Below are 17,774 nucleotides of genomic sequence, written 5' to 3' on the forward strand. Positions count from 1 at the left end.
TGGATAAGCTGCATCATAGAAACATAGAAACCCTACAGTGCAGAAGGAGGTCTTGGGGACCATCGAGTCTACACCAACCACAATCCCACCTAGGCCCCACCCCCCCATCCCTACATAATTTACCCACTGATCCCTCTAACTTACGCATCTCAGGACTCCGGGGGGAATTTTTAGCATGGCCAATCAACCTAATCCACACATCTTTGGACTGTGGGAGGAAACCAGAGCACCTGGAGGAAATCCACACAATGACCCAAGCCGGGAATCAAACCCAGGTCCCTGGAGCTGTGAAGCAGCAGTGCTATCCACTGTGCTACCGTGGTGTCCAAAAAGCAGATAGTAGAATCCTATCAGTCACACAGAGCTGCTTTGGAACCAGGATGGAGGGGAAACTTGTGAAAGTTGCATGTCAGGTTGGCTGCCTGCTGCACTTCGGTCTCTCAGCAATCTTGAGGGAGGTGGGTTCAGAACAGCAATGGCTATCTAGGTATCAAATTATTGGCACTAAGCATTCAATTGGAGGTGGGAATGGTTTGCTGCCAAGATCTTCTGGACGGTCCCCTGCCGAGACTGAAGCTCAAGGTTGGAGATGGCAGTGTGATTGTTCAAATTGGACACTTAATTGCCAATGTTGCCATTCTGAACAAGACTCTAACAAGATTACTAAGAAGTGCAAACAAGTCAGGTGGTGACCCGACACATAAATTCCCCTCTCTCCTGCTTCTGAAGGCACCCTCTCTGCAGCTGTTTGGTATCTGCCCTTTAGCTTGCCAGTTAGTGATATGGAAAATTACCCAGATGCTGTATAAAGAGATCTGAAGAGGAAAGAAGAAGATTCTGGCAGCTGGGGGCCATGAATGCATCGGCAACAAATCAGAAGATTTTCTTTAGAGCTAAATTAGAATTAATACACTTCCTGTCACCGCCAAGTTCTACAAACAAATGAAAATTGTCTTAAGTTTTTCTCACTGTCTTCATCCTAGATCAGCAGCGCTCACCTGTCCTGATGTGAATGTGGGCCAATCTCAGCTTTGGGTGATCTGTTTAACTCTCCACCTGCTTCCATCCCTAACTGAACCAGGCTCCTTGAGGAAGCCTCCTAGGTGGGTGCCTCTTGGATGATCACATCGGCTGATGGGGTTCAGACTCCACTGGCGTGTCACACATATAGTTCCACATCCGAGAAGCTTCAACAGTAGTAAAAGTTCCTCCAGAGTGTCCTCTGGGTACATGCAGTTCACCAGCAAAAATTCATATGAGGCCTGAACTGGGACATGGGGCAGAATTTTACAGTCTCCTGGGGGCACTCTTGCAGTCCAGGGGGCTGGTAAAATTCACCAAGTGGCCACCTCCCCACCATCCACTCATTCACCCTCTGCCTAACTGAGGCCCTTACGTGACCAATAAGGGCCACTTTACAGCGGGCCTCAATTTTATTTATTATTATGTGATACAAGTAGGCTTACATTAACACTGCAGTGAAGTTAGTGTGAAAATCTCCTTGTGGATGGCGAGAGGAATTCTGGGATCGGGGGTAGCTGGTAGGTCACTGTGCTCAGGCCTCAGTGTATGAAATGGAGGAGGAGTGATTTCCTAAGGGGGCCCCCTTTCCACATTGTGTATCACCTCAAGGCCTATTCCCACAGGTACTCCCTCTGTCATGTCCACTGGCTTTTCCATCAAGACATCAACAGAATGTCCCCACCCTTCTCGGACCTCAACCCCACCTCCCCATTGTGAGATCTCCCACACTTAACTGATCTTGGACTTTGCAACTTAGAATCTGGGGATGGCTTGTAGCCCCAGGCCCGGTCACTGTTGCCACTGGCATTGCTGACAGAACTGTTGGCTGGAAGCTCTTTCACATGGGATTTCCATCCAAGAGAAGGCAAATATCCTGTCTCCAGACAATCAACACTCCATGCAGTGTTAAATGGCTGCAGGACCAAATATTCCTGCCCATGATTTGGGCCGTTTCTTTAACATCTTGAAAGAATGCCCTGGATTACTAACTTTGTGTCTATTTTGCACCAAAGTTGAAAACCCTATCTAAACCCTATATAAAATTCCAATTCACCCTATCTAAGTGAGTTGGAGGACCACAAGCTCATTTTATGGGCTGTTTGAACAGTTTATGAAGTACAAAACATCTGTCGTTACACACTCTGCGAATGTGGCCTTTAAAACTACACTTATTAAAGAAGTACACTGACTCCATCTAGTGATTGCATGTGGAATTGTTACAACAACGTGAGTGCCCTTTAGGAGCAATATAAATATACAGGAGTGTGAATGGAATAATGAGATTGTTTGGGAATGCTTTTACAAAAACTTAACACAGCTACGAGGGTGGAACAGCTTTCAATGGTGCTGAACTCTTCTATGGTTTTATGATATAAGAAAGAATCCTGAGTTAATGTCAGATTGTTAATCTGCATTGTTGTCTTTTTTTTCTCTCTGCAGATGCTGCCAGATCTGCTGAGTATTTCCAGTACCTATCATTTTAATTGTTAGAATTCCAGCTCTCCATCTCCTTCACTGCTTTCAACATCCTTTTATATGTCATCTCTTTCACAAAGTATTTGGTCACCACTCCTAATAATCCATTCTTTGACTCAGTGATTATATATGTCATTATATAATCATTATATAAATGATGATTCAGTGAAGTACTTTGGGACATTTTGCTACATTAAAGGCTCTAGAGAAATGAAACATAGTGCATTGTTATCCAGTCTCTCTAGTTGATAACTCCAACAATCTACATTGTTAATGAACATTGCTCTGTAATCTCCTTTAGTTCAATCAGTTATACTTTCAGAGATAAAACTGCTGGAAAAACTCTCAGGTCTAGCAGCATCTGTGGAGAGAGAAACAGAGTTAATGTTTCAAGTCTAATGTAACTCATCAGCAAAACTAGAGAGAGATAGAAATATGATAGGTTTTGTGTTGTTGAAAAGTGGGTGGGGGAGCAAGTGAAGCCAAATAGCAGATCAGGGAAAGGTTAGAAGTTGTGAGAGATTAAATGACAAATACGTTATAAAACGCAAGACAAAGGGAGCGCTGATAAAAATATTAAAGATTAAAGCAGGTGTTAATAGCAGAATGAGGCCCAGCACTGCCTTTGTTCTGCTTTGACACCAGCTTTAGTCTGTCATCCATCATTTTCTGTTTTTATTTCAGATTTCCAGAATCTGCAGTAATTTGCTTTTATTTTAGTTTCATGGAGTTAACCACTAACAGATCTTCAATGGCATTGCCCACAACTAGTTAGACATTACACTGCTGTAATAAGATTACTTAAGTGAGGAGGTGAAGGAGAAGTGAATACCTCCAAGGATTGCAACAGCAACTGGCACTGTACTTACTCACACGATCTATCATAAAAACTACTCATCCTCTACAAGAAGTAACAATGATTTACGGACTGTTACGTGCAAAATATGGGTAAGAAATAAATATAAATTAGATTTTCAAAACATAATTGTCCACCTGTGGCCTGCAGAATTGGCCTCTGTGCACATTCAAGAAGATTCAACCAAGCACATGCATAATTCATCACAATAGAAAAGGGGAGAAAATGATTGTCCGCAATGTCCAAGAAGCTTTTCAAGCAGCATTGCTATGAATCTTATGCCATTGCACCCAACCCTCCAAAAGGCAATTGATAAAGTTGTATACGAAAGATGAGTTTAACTGAAAACCAGGGCTATTCAGTATATTCGAGAGAAGATTTGAAGAAACAAATAAGGGTGATACTTTTTCCATCAGGTCGTAACTGATCTCAAAATATTAGTAGGCTTGATGCTGAAAATATCCAATCATAACAAAACCGATTTCAATAAATTATAGTTGAATTGCCTCCCTGTTCCTTTTTACTAACCTTAGTCTGGAGTTGTACATCTCTAACCAGGCTTCCACCCTGGGTCTGCCGTGAAATGTAAAGTGTAGCAGGTCTGGAGTCTGTTCTGTGCAGGGCAGCAGTGTTAAGGGAAGTGAAGCCATGCCCCCTTTTTATGGAACTAGCTGCCACAGACCAGATGAGTTTTAAGTTCCTAGCCACTTTGGGAAGCTGGGAGAAAGTAAGATTCCACAAACAAATAAACTTTACAAAATCAGAAAACCAAAACAATTTACAATGTCTTGTACTCTAACATTTACAATTAACATGAAGAAAATATGAATTAGCAATCAGGCAAACTGTGATCAAACACACCATACAGTACTAAGACAGGATCCACAAATTTCTCAGCAACCCACCCAGATGTCACTGATCATTGTGAGTCACAAAACTTTATTAAGTTCTGTCTCCTTTATGATGGACTTCAAATATTCACATTCGATTTGAATTACCTCAGAAGCTGCTCCAACTTGAACAGCCTTAATAACTGCTCACCTCCCAATGGTTCAATCTCTTTTCCTGAGAATGCACAAAGCTCCATTCATGCCACTTAATTATGGGCACAATTTCAACTCTTTCACAAACCGCTAAGTTGGCACTGCTCCGGGTTTCTCCAAATGCCAGTCTCCCAGTTGCAGCAAGCTGTATAATGGCTCCCAGTGTTTTTTTGAGCCCTTACTTCCACCACCTGCTCAGCTCCCCAGACATCCCTGACCCCTAACTGCTTGGAGCCAGCTAACAGCAGCACCCTCTTAGTATAGCTTCTTCCCCTGCTTTAGAATACTCAGATAAATTGAAACCAGAGAGCCTCCTTAAGCTTCACCATCTCCATGATGATGTGGCCTTTTAGTGTTAACTGAATGCTTTTCATTTATTTGTAACTCTGAAAATAAAACATCTAGCTGGACTGCACTTTTTTGCCAGCAGTGCAACATCACGGGCAGAATTTTCCCATCCTGCCCTTCATGGGAACCATAGCGGGTGGGACAAGACATGCAAAGGTCCATTGACCTCGGACAGGATTTGTCAGTCTTGGGCCAAGTGCAGCTGGAAAATCCCTTTGCACATCTTCAGTCCTCCAGCTATGTAAGCCCGTCTGCTGTTTTAAGATCTCAGCTGTTAAGCCCTTGAGACAACATGGCCCCAACGTTTTAAGTGGAATAGGTTCTAAATTGCGTCATTTATGTTTATCCCATTTTCTACAGTTAAATTTTGATCTTCCCAGTACTAAACATTATCTCTAAAATATTAACATGAACCATGAACTAGATATTTGCAACTGTTTGCATATTAAGGTCTTTCCAATTCATAAAGTAAGATTAGCAAAATTGACTTATTTCTTGGTAGTAATCTTGTCATTTTGTGTATATGTAATATTAAAAGGCCTGATGGATTTAAAAAAACCCTCCATCAATCACTTTGACAGCTGCAGGATTCCAATACACAGATTTATTTATGCAGTCTGTTGCTAAAAGAAAAAAAATTTTACATGTATCTTAATTGTTTCCTATTATTCAAAGTAGAACAGATTTTATTACCGGCAAATAAAATGTGTGGTGCTCATGGAAAGACCTATTCCATGAAATGGAATATAGTTTGGAGCATAGTTTATACCTTGTATATATGGATGTAAATATGCATCATTCCTATCCAACAAAATCCTTTGTTTGTGATTTAAATAGTTATGCAATAATCATACTGTTTTAATCTGTCTCCCTAGATCTTTTATTCTATATCAACTCACAATCCCACCGGCACTAATCATTTAATGGTAAGATCATGACATTTACTGCTGTAGATTTGAAGTTATTAAACAACTATAAAATGCGCATCGCTGGGTCCATGGAGTTTTTGGTGATTGACAAGTGCAGTCAATCAAAACGACTGCCTGAGGAATCGTTCTTTAAATTGGGAGAAGACAATTATTTTAGACCTGGAACTTCCATTTCTCTTGAGTAAATAGTTTTTTTTACATTTTATTAAAGATTTGTACAAATTTTGTTCACTTCACAGATGGATTAGAAAAAGTTTTATCAGCAAACCTGTTAAGTGTCTTTTAACATTGCTTTTGATGCATCATAATTAGTCTGTTCTGTTTTGTGATTGCTAAAATAATTAAGTTCTGTAAACTTAATCAGAGAAATGTCTGCATCTGTCATTTCGATTTGCAGTTATTAGAATTGTTGAATTCTGACAGGTATTTTTTATTTATATGTCGCATTTTTAAAAATTATTCATCATAGGTTGTGACTGACAGGTACAAGGCTAGCAGTCACTGCCATCCGTAATTGTCCTTGAGATGGTGGTGAGCCACCTTCTTGAACTACCGCTGTACATGTGGTGAAAAACATATATAGTGCTGTTAGGTAGGGAGCTCCAGGAATTTAATCCTGTGACAAAGAAGAAAGAATAGCAAATATCCAAGTCAGGTTAGGTTGTGACTTGGGGGGATATTTGCAGGTGGACGTATTCCTATGGGTCTGCTGCCCTTGTGCTTAGGGCACTATGTGTTTGGGGGGTGCCTGGAGAAGCCTTGCAAAGTTGCTGCAGATGGAATACACTGCAACCAAGATGCACATTGGTGGAAGGAGTGAATGTTTAAGATGGGTGGGGTGCCAATCATGTCCAGTTGTTGCCAATTTTTTGAAGATTGTTGAAACTGCATTCATCTTAGACATGGATAGTATTCTATCACACTCCTGACTTGTGTCTTGTAGATGATAGAAAGGTTTTGGGGATTCCAAATGTGATTCAGTCTCCACAGAATACACAGCCTCTGACCTGCTCTTGTAACCATAGTATTTAAGTGACTGATCCAGTTAAGCTGTTGGTCAATGGTCATCCTTGGAAATTGATCATGGAGGATTCAACAATGGCATTATCATTGAATGTCGCAGTGGAGTTGGTTAGACTTACTTTTATGTGTCATTTATTTTTAATATTCTTTCATAGGATTGTCACTGGCAAGGCCAGCATTTGGTTTGCACCCCTAACATCCCTTGAGTAGAAGATGTGAGCAGCTTTCTTGAACCACTCCAGACCATCTGATGGAAGTACCCCAAAAGTGCTTTTAGAATGGGACTTTCAAGTTTTTGACCCACCAGAGAAGGAATAAACCTGTGCTAATCAGCACAGGCCTAAATATTAGACAGGTCTTGCTATTGCAAGTGTGAATCACTTCATTAAGTAAGGAGTTGTAAATGGAATTTCACATTGTAATCACCAGAGAGTATTTGTGCTTCTGAAGGAGAGAAGATCATTAAAGAAGCAGTTGAAGATGGTTGGGCCTCGGACCTTGTTGTAAGGAACCCTGCAACAATGTTCTGGAGCTGAGATGATCGGCCTCCAACAACTGCAACTATCTCCCTCTGTGTTAAGGATGAGTCTAATCAGTGGGGAGTTTTTTCCCTGATTCCCATTGACTTAAATTTTACTAGAGTATTTTGAAAAGAAACGTGAACAGATCATAGTAATTCATATACATCTGATACAAATTAGTAGAAAACATCTGGAAATGATTGTAAAATGGCCTTGTGAAACGTATAGCAGCACAAACAAAAAGTATTATTCCTTGTTTCTAAGCTGGTGGTATTGCAATAAATCTGCCTTGATCAGATACATTTGATAATATTTGAAAGTGTAACTTAACCTAATCAAGAAATTAAACAGTTCCTGTATTGCTTCTGCCAATGCAATACTAAGATTAAGATTTAACTTTGAGAAGAAATAAGTTGTGTTATTTGAAATTCCAGAATTGCTTTTCAAACAATAAATCAAATTGCACAGATACTGTTGTTAAATGAGCAAATCCAGTTTATTTATGCATGTACACAGTTATTGTCACTATAAATCTATACAGGTCTTACTATCAAAATAGCAAAGTTACAGATTACATGTCCCCACTGTGCTGTCTAAAAGAAAACAGAGCACACATTCAGAATGAAAATGGCACAGCAGAACTGTAGCAGGGTACATAAAGTCTTCATTGTGTCAGTGGTGTGATCTTGTTGATGGATGTTATTAAAATTCTGACGTATCAAGCAGGTTTCTGTATAATTGGATTGTGTGAAATATGCTTTGATCAGACTGAAAGGATACACATGCAAAGCTGTACTTAAAGTTAAGCGCTCCTTGGCAAGTCATAAGTCTGGAAGGCTGTGTTGGTATGGGCAAGGTTTTTAAATTATGGATTGCCTATACAAGCTGTTATTTTAGAAATGAACTACACCTTTCCCACAAATACTTTTGAGGCACCAATGCTAATACTGGGGTTAACTCGAAGTATGATTTATGGAATTCTAGCTGTATGACTGCATTACAAGTGAGGTAATGGCTGCTAGGGACATTGTTTTATATGTTACTAAATTGATTTGTAGTGGTCTTTTTTCTACTAATTTATAGACAGTTCCAAATCTGTTTGGCAATAAACATGCCACTTTCAGTTCAGATCACAGTGAGTAGGTTTCCATATGCAGACTGGAACCAATCTGATGACTTCAAGTATTTGACATGACCTTTTAAAGTGGGCCTATACAGCACACAAACACTAAATCAATCTATTTTTAAACAATGTCAAAATGAGCAGATTTACAAGATTGATCTTACAGGCTCATAGCCTTTAAATACAAATCTTTAAAAATCTCCGTTTGTGCAAAGCAGACGTTTGCCAGCACTGGTATTACTCGATTATATTCCAATCCTCCGATATGGACACAAAAGCATTCACTCACTGGCCAGCCTTTTGAAATGCTTGATGATATCAGACTATTGGGAAATACCATTTATCATCGATCACACAACACTGACATAAAATATGTTATAGCTTCTTTAGTTTCAACAGTCCTGCATTCAATTGTTTGAGTCTTTGCCTTCATTAAATAAAAATGGAGACACTGAAAGAATTGTGGAGCCAACAGTGGGGCAACAAATTGGTTTTCAGCTAATTATTTTCAGTGCAAATATCACAGCAGACAAAATATTTACGCCTTCTGCTATTCTCAACTCAGTCATGGATTTTTTTTGATCCAGTATAAAATTTAGAAAAAGATGTTTGCATATGTCTTATTGTTGCTTGCGCAATGTGCTTTCTTTTAATAAAAAAAACTCATGCAAAATTATTAAGGGCTTAAAATGCAATGTTGTTTGAAAATGTAACTTAAGCTCCCAAGATTGATGACAGATGATGAGCACTTACAACATACACGGAATCTCACAAAATTATGCTGTGTAGTAAGATTTTTGAATACCTCAATTTTTCTCCACAGAAGCTCAAACAAATAGTGAGTTTGGATCACATTGGAGGTTGAAGTGTTAAAAACCAGAATCCTAACACCACATTGTTTTTAGCCCATGTAGTTTTGGTTTCTACGGATATTCTACACAACCAACACCTTGCAGGCATCTGCTGCATCAGCTGGAACTTATGTCTGAAACTTTATGATCACTACAGAACTTGAGAGTTTCTTCCAGCAACTCCTTAATCACTTTAGGTGCTGAATGCTTTCTGTTGAGCACTTTGATGTGAGATAATGTTGTTTCAGCTGACACTTAATCATCAATGATATCAGTTGATGCTCTTAATCACTTTGAAGGCAAATAAATGAATACAATCATAGAATCGATTAAGTACAGAAGGAGGCCATTTTGTCCATTGAGCCTGCACTGACAGTAATCTTACCCAGACCCTAGCCCCCACATATTTACACTGCTAATCCCCCAATACTAAGGAGCAACATAACATGGCCAATCAACCTAACATGCACACCTTTAGACTGTGGGAGGAAACCGGAGCGCCTGGAGGAAACCCACTCAGACACGGGGAGCATGTGCAAACTCCACAGAGATAGTGACCCGAGCCGAGAATTGAAACTGGATCCCTGGCACTGTGAGGCAGCAGTGGCAACCACTGTGCCACCCTAATGTGGTTTGAGCACAGTATGATTTCATTTCAGGTCCGCTATTTAATTTTATTGCGACTGGAAAGAAAATTATGAGTGCAGAATGATGTGAAGGTTTTCTCGGACCACCTGAAGCCTCCAATCTCCCGCACTGTTGAACGTCAAGGGTATGGACAGCAGATTTCTTCTCCTGAATGAGATAGGTTTTTATAAAAATCTGATAGTTTTGTAATTACCATTAGGTATTTAAATTCCTCAGTAGTGATGTCTGAACACAACTCCACATCTTTAGACTGACACTCTGGATTATCGAGCTAGTAGCACAACCATTATGCCACTATTTCTGTTTTAAAGTCAATACCAATAATTTAATGAATGTACAAAATGTTGCAAATGCTTTAGTTGCATGCTTCCTACTTCTGCGCACAAAATCGCCTGTATATGTCAAAAGTGACATGTCACAAGACGTAAGAGTTGAAATGAATAGAAAATAAAATTGCGTTATCCAGTTCACAATCCAGCAAGCGTTTAGCCCATTTTTCTTCACTTATTAGTTTTAGTAGCGGGCGCATGTTATTTGCTCAATCCTTTCCTTGTCTACTATGGGCCCTTTGCTAGGGTTTTCCCATTTCTCCACAAGATGAGCTGGATCTCAGTCTTGCCCACCTTCGGGATGTTGATGTTCAGCTCCAAGTTTACAATGCACCACATGGGATTTTCCATGGGGTGAGCAGTGCCAATACCATACGCAACCCTTTGAACTTGCTGTAGTATCCTGAACTCCGAGTGATACCTACCACCAGTAAGTAGAAATTGAACTCACCAAGAGTGAATCACGGACCACGGGTAATGAGGCAGCCTCAAAACACAGAGAAACCAAGACAACTTCCACAGTTAGAATAATCAATAATGTTCTGGGCTTATATTTTTTCTCCTGCCAAATCTAGTAAACTAGATGAATAATTTATTCTAGACTGGTTGGCTATTTCATTACCCACTAATGGACATGTCCCAGAAGTGAAAATCAAAATAGACAATTGGCGTGCATGAAACACTTAACAGTAAACAACATGCAGCGTTCCATAGATAATTTGCAGACTCTGGAGGTTCTATGAGGAGTCACACACACATAGAATAAAACAATGTTTCATGTTATGTTTCATTTAGGTAATGGGCCATAACTTGCACCTGTACAACATGTGAATCATAGGTTTTTGAAACAGCTGCTATAATACTCAGTCACAAGTGACAGCCTTTAAACAAGGACAATTCTGTAACAATTATTCAGAGTGTAATTACAGTACTGATATATATCATTGCTGTAAGTGATATGCCATTTTGCCTATATTGTCGTATGCTCACATAAATTATAGGATGTGTTTTAAGCATGGTGATAAAAAAAATAAAAGATTGCAGCTATCTGCTATCCAGTGAGAATGCATTTTAACCAATGCTTTTGCAGAGGTTACTGCTTTAAGTGCTTAAATGTTTTAAATTTTATTCATTTGTGTCACAAGTAGGCTTATATGAACACTGCAATGAAGTTACTGTGAAAATCCATTAGTCGCCACACTCCAGTGTCTGTTCAGGTACACTGTGCGAGAATTTAGCACGGCTGATGTGCTTAACCAGCACATCTTTCGGAATGTGGGAGAAAACCGGAGCATCCGGAGGAAACCCATGCAGACACAGGGAGAATATGCAGACTCCGCACAGACAGTGATCCGAGCCAGGAATCGACCCAAAGTCCCTGGTATTGTGAGGCAGCAGTGCTAACCACCGGGCCACCCAGTTCTAGCCCCATATGTTAACTAGCATGAACAAGAACCATTTACTTGGAATGCAGGATAACTTGCAATTTACTACACTGGAAGCTGGAAATGTTTCTGCTTTATTGAATTTTAATTTCTTTATGGTTTTCACAAAGAATCACTTGCAAGATTTATAGATAAAACACCTCCATCTGGTGTCGTAAGCATGCAATTAAATCTAAAGTAGCCATTGTCCATGCAACCCCAGCAAAGTCACATAACTGTTTGATCTACTTTTAAAAGAAAATCACCAGCTATAACGGATGTTAGAATAGATGTGAAAGGCACTGTATAAACATAAGTCTTTCCTCTTTTGCTGGTTTGACTATTTTCAAAACCAATTCTCAGCCAGCCATGAGGTGCATCATTAAAGTAATAGATCAAACCCAGACAAACAAACAAAAGGTGCAATAGCTCGAGTCTGCAGAAACTGGTATTTTATAGATTTTGAAATATATCTAAAAAGCTGTAACAATGTTTTTTTCCCTGGGTGAAGACAAGTCAGTTGCAACAAAGTTTGCTGCTGTAGACTTGAGAACGGACATAGTACACTCTGGTTTCTCTTGATCCTATAAATATTTTAGTGTCAGAAGTAGGCTTAAGAACATAAGAACATAAGAAATAGGAGCAGGAGTAGGCCATCTGGCCCTTCGAGCCTGCCCCGCCATTCAATAAGATCATGGCTGATCTGTCGTGGCTCAGTTCCACTTTCCCGCCCTCTCCCCATAACCCTTAATCCCCTCTCTTATCAAAAACCCATCAACCCGCTTCTTAAAAATATTTAGCGAGGCAGCCTCCACCACTTCAACGGGCAGAGAATTCCAGAGATTCACCACCCTTTGAGTGAAGAAGTTCCTCCTCAACTCCGTTCTGAACTGCCCCCCCTTTATCTTGAGGCTGTGCCCCCTAGTCCTACTGTCTTTTTTGAGCGGGAAGAGTCTTTCCACCTCTATCCTATCCATCCCATTCATCATCTTATACGTCTCAATGAGATCTCCCCTCATTCTTCTAAACTCTAACGAGTACAAGCCTAGTTTATTCAGCCTCTCCTCATAGCTCAACCCCCTCAACTCCGGTATCAGCCTAGTAAACCTCCTCTGCACTCCCTCCAAGGCCAAAATATCCTTGCGCAGGTGCGGCGCCCAAAACTGCACACAGTACTCCAGCTGCGGCCTCACCAATGCCCTATACAGCTGCAGCAAGACCTCCCTACTTTTATATTCAATCCCCCTCGCTATGAAGGCCAGCATCCCATTCGCCTTCCTGACCACCTGCTGCACCTGCAGGCTGGGTTTTTGCGACTCATGCACAAGGACTCCGAGGTCCCTCTGCACTGTCGCCTGCTGCAGTTTTTCGCCACGTAAGTAATAGTCCTTCCTACCATTCTTCCTACCAAAGTGGACCACCTCACACTTGCCAACATTAAATTCCATTTGCCATTTCCTGGCCCATTCGCCCAGCCTATCTAGATCCTTCTGCAGACTCTCCACACCCTCCGCACAATTTGCCTTTCCCCCAATCTTGGTGTCATCAGCAAATTTCGACACCCTACACTCGGTTCCCTCCTCCAGATCATCTATATAAATGGTAAATAGCTGAGGCCCCAGCACCGACCCCTGGGGCACCCCACTAGTCACCAACCGCCAATCCGAATAGCACCCATTGACCCCCACTCTCTGCCTCCTATTTGACAACCAATCCTCTATCCACGCTAACACCCTACCCCCAACTCCATGTCCTCTGACCTTCTGCAGTAACCTCTTGTGAGGTACCTTATCAAACGCCTTCTGAAAATCCAGAAAGACCACATCCACCGGCTCTCCTCTATCCACCGCCCTAGACACATCCTCATAGAACTCCAGTAAATTGGTCAGACACGACTTCCCTTTAATGAAACCGTGTTGCGTCTGCCCTATCAAGCAATTCCCTTCAAGATGCCTCGCAATTTCCTCCTTAATGACGGATTCTAACATTTTACCTACCACAGACGTTAAACTAACCGGCCTGTAATTCCCCGCCTTTTGCCTGGCACCCTTCTTAAACAACGGCGTAACATTAGCCGTTTTCCAATCCTCCGGCACTTCCCCGGAATCCAGCGACGTCTGGAAAATAACCACCAAGGCATCCACTATCACCTCCGCCATTTCTTTCAGAACCCTCGGATGCATTCCATCCGGTCCTGGGGACTTGTCCACAATCAGCCCCTCCAGTCTGTCGCGCACCACCTCTCTAGTAACAGTAATGTCATTAAGACCCTCCAGTCCTACCACCTTTCCATCGCTAACACCCGGCAAATTATTCACGTCCTCCTCCGTGAAGACAGAAACAAAAAAGTTATTTAAGACCTTAGCCATATCCCCATCCCCTACCACTAGGTCCCCTTTCTCATCCGCTAAGGGACCAACGTTCACCCTAGCCAGCCTCTTCCTTTTTATATATTTATAAAAACTCTTGCTATCCTTTTTTATATTAAGTGCTAGCCCAGCTTCATAGCTTCTTCTACCCTCCTTTATCAACTTTTTTGTCAATCTTTGTTGACATTTAAACCTTTCCCAATCCTCTTCTCGCCCACTGCTCTTAGCTACTCTAAATTCCTCCGCTTTTAATTTAACACTTTCCTTCACCTCCTTCGTTATCCACGGCTTATTACCTCTCTTCCTACTGTCCTTTTTAACCATCGGAATAAATTTCTGCTGAGCACCAAGAAAGATCTCCTTAAAGATCCTCCACTGCTCCTCAGCAGACCTACCTTCCAACGCGCTCCCCCAGTCCACATTTGCAATGAAGTTACTTCAGAAAGCCAAACTGTTAAACAGATACCCTTCTTCATCCAATGGCACTGCTTGCAGTTATGAGGAATCTTTCAGCCTGCCAAGAGGAAAACTCCAGCATTGCTGGTTTCAGTTCCACGATTCAAGTCTGCTTGCTTTTCAGATGAATTCTCTGCAGCTCCCAGTAATCCAAATAAATATTTCATCTCACTTATTCCCATGACCCTCAAGTGCATTTCCACTCAGAAATATCCTTTGATTTGGTTTGTCGCATGGATTGGCGTACGGTAAAAAGTATTGGTTCTTGTGTGCTGTACAGACAAAACATACCATTCATTGAATACATAGGAGAGAAGAATAGGGTGCAGAATATAGCGTTGCGGTTACAGATAGGGTGAAGAGAAAGATCAGCTTAATATATGTCAGGCCCATTCAAAGATCTGATGGCAGCAGGGAAGCAACAGGAAGAAGTTCCAACTTCTTGAAGAAATTAACCAACACTGAACTAATTGCTTTTGCTGGGAGTTAATCCAAATGTTCAGTAATCCATGACAGTGTCGAAGGGGAAGAATTACAAACCTAATTGATCTTAATTATGCACAAGACCTGATACTTTACTGGAACTCCATTTAATTCTCAGATCATAAGTAAGTTAACCAGCTTTCATGCACATATCTACACCTCTAAGACAAATTATGCCTGTTCTCAATTAAAAGTTGTTAATTTCTTTTTCATAATTGAAGAACATCAAATTCCACAACCATGCTCCCTGCTATCAACACCCCTTTCAAGGCAAAGCTTCAAAAGTGGCACATAATTCAGGCAATTTTTCACAAGCTAAGACTAGCTTGAGTACCAAATGCTAAACAGACTTGTAGTGTTCCTGCCTCTGAGCCAGAGGTTTTGGGTTCAAGTCCCAATCCAGGATTTGATGGCCAAGGGTACATGATTGTAATTGTGGTTTAACAGTTTGAGCACCAACCTGTAAATCAGTTCAACGTGGTAGGAATGCAGCCATATGATGGAAAGTGTGTTGGAAGCTGTGCCATCACTAGCCAGACTACAACATTCAGGGGAAGTACATGTTGCCACAGAAACTCGTACTCCCTGAGCAAATTGTAACACGCCACTATCAAATGTTGAATGTTGGCAATGTGAGCTAATTACCTCAAATTTTCCATGATCAGCTAATTTGATTAATTATTGATAATTGCCTTTGCAGCAAACCTAATGAGGAGGTCACAGAAAATCTGACCAACAGGTCAAATGCCAAGCTCACATTTCTTTTTAAAGTAATTAGTTTAAATGTTTTAAGAAATTATTTTCAAAATGACATTGCCAACGTTTGCAAAAAGAAAAGTTTGTTGGGGGGGGTGGTGGTTATTGGTAATGAGTATTGTACAAAAGGAATAAGCTAATACAGAGGCACAAACCACCCCAGGGTATGAGAAGTATTTGATAGCAGGCATAATAAACATGTCATTTCAAGACCCAGGTAAGAAGAGAGTTGCCTCATGGGAATTTCAGAGTATTCTTCCCAAAGGACAGACGGGCACCAATTCTTGCTGCAGGTGCTATCCAGGTTCAGTATGCTACCGAAAAAACTCGAGGTTACACACATACAAAACTGCAAGAAGGTATCAAGTGCCAGAAACTCAATCCAAGGTTGCTTAAAAAACCTGAAAACAACAGAAAATGTTCCACATTTACTGCTCATCTATAGCAAACCCTCACACAAACTTAAAATTCATTCATTGCCTCTTATGCAAACCCTTTCCTCAATTGGTAAGAACATACTGCCTTCTCCACCATCTAACAAGATCATGGGCTGGTGCACAATGTTAACTGCACTCTCCTGCCCAATTCCCATAACGCTTGGTTTTGGAGTCCAAGGCCACAATTCCACCACCCCCCCAAAGGAACTAAGAGCTCAATCTTACGACCTCATCCCGTCTGATTTTAGGTGAGGCTGTACAATCGGGTGAGAGGTAAAAAATGAGAAATGCGCCTGGTTGCTCACCTCCACCGATTGTAGTGGTTCTGTTTTGCTGTCAAAATCGTGTCCAAAGTTGATTTCAATATTAATAACATCATTAGTCTGACATTAGTGAATCTCAGATGCTATTATCAGGCTCCCTTGTACTTACCTGATCACTGGTCGAGCTTCTCACCGGCAAGGTTCACAGCAGGTCTCCACCAGTGGGAGACCAGACAGGGGAGAGGGGAAGAAATCAGGAGCCATTGAAGCCCCCAAGTGGTAAAGGCAGGGTCCACCTGGTACTGCCCACCTGAACCATAACTGTGACAGGGGCAATACAAAAGGCATGGGGCCTGAATGGGGTTGATGCCTGCATGGGGTGAAGCTATGAGGGGCAGTAAGGGGGAAGAAGTGGGAGCTCCACAAGGGTAGAAGGAAGGGAACTCTGTAGAGGGGGGTTGATTAGGGAGGAAGGATGGGGGGGAAATTCTGTAGATGTGACGTTTGGGGAGGGAGTGAACTCTACAGGGGTGGTGATTGGGGATGGAGGAAGGGGCGGGGGGGGAGCCTGTATGTACAGCACACCCAAATCATTCCAAACACAATGTTCTCTCCATCTGAAAATCAATTCAGACTTTCTACTTTACCTACTAAATAACTGCACACATCTCAACTTAATACTCCATTTGGACAGAGTTAAGAGATCATACCTGGTACCATCACATTACTGGGTGTGTGCATTCAGCACCAAAGAGGGAAAGAGGCAATTTGTAGGGAAATCATAGTTTTTGCACCTCCATAATGATAATGGAGGACTTAATCTCAGTTTATATTAGAAAAGTAGTTGCATAAATAACAGAGAGTGAAGTGTTCAAGTGCATGCAGGAATATTTTAATAATCTGTAGCTTTTCTGCCCAAGGAAGTTGGAAATAGTTCTGGGAAATGAGGTGGGTCAAATACGACAACATTTAGTGGACAGAGATCATAGTATCGCAAGCTTCAGGTAAGCCACAAAAAGGGAATAAGAAGCATTCCAGACTTGAAATGCTTAATTGGAGGAGGGCCAATTTCAGAGGTAAACCAGCATAGCTGGTCAAGGAAAACTGAAATCAAAGATTTGGGGGCAAAACTGTAATGAACAATGGTCTGCGTTTGAAGAAGTGATTTTCGTGTAGTGAAGATATATTCACATCGAGATTGGACAAAACCAGAACTTCCTGGCTGAGAGAAATAGAGATCAAGATGATGCATAAAATGTGTACAACAGCAGTCAGGTAAAAACTAGTCTGAAAATAAATTCAGAGGGAAAGTGAAAAAATGAAATGAAGGGAGATGCATTTTCTGAGAAGACTGCCAGGTAACATAAAAGGGAATCCAAGTCTTCTTACAGGCATATGAGCAGATATAGGATATGA

Source organism: Carcharhinus amblyrhynchos, chromosome 11, assembly GCF_965287045.1.
Source record: "Carcharhinus amblyrhynchos chromosome 11, sCarAmb.v2.hapA, whole genome shotgun sequence".
Lineage (NCBI taxonomy): Eukaryota > Metazoa > Chordata > Chondrichthyes > Carcharhiniformes > Carcharhinidae > Carcharhinus > Carcharhinus amblyrhynchos.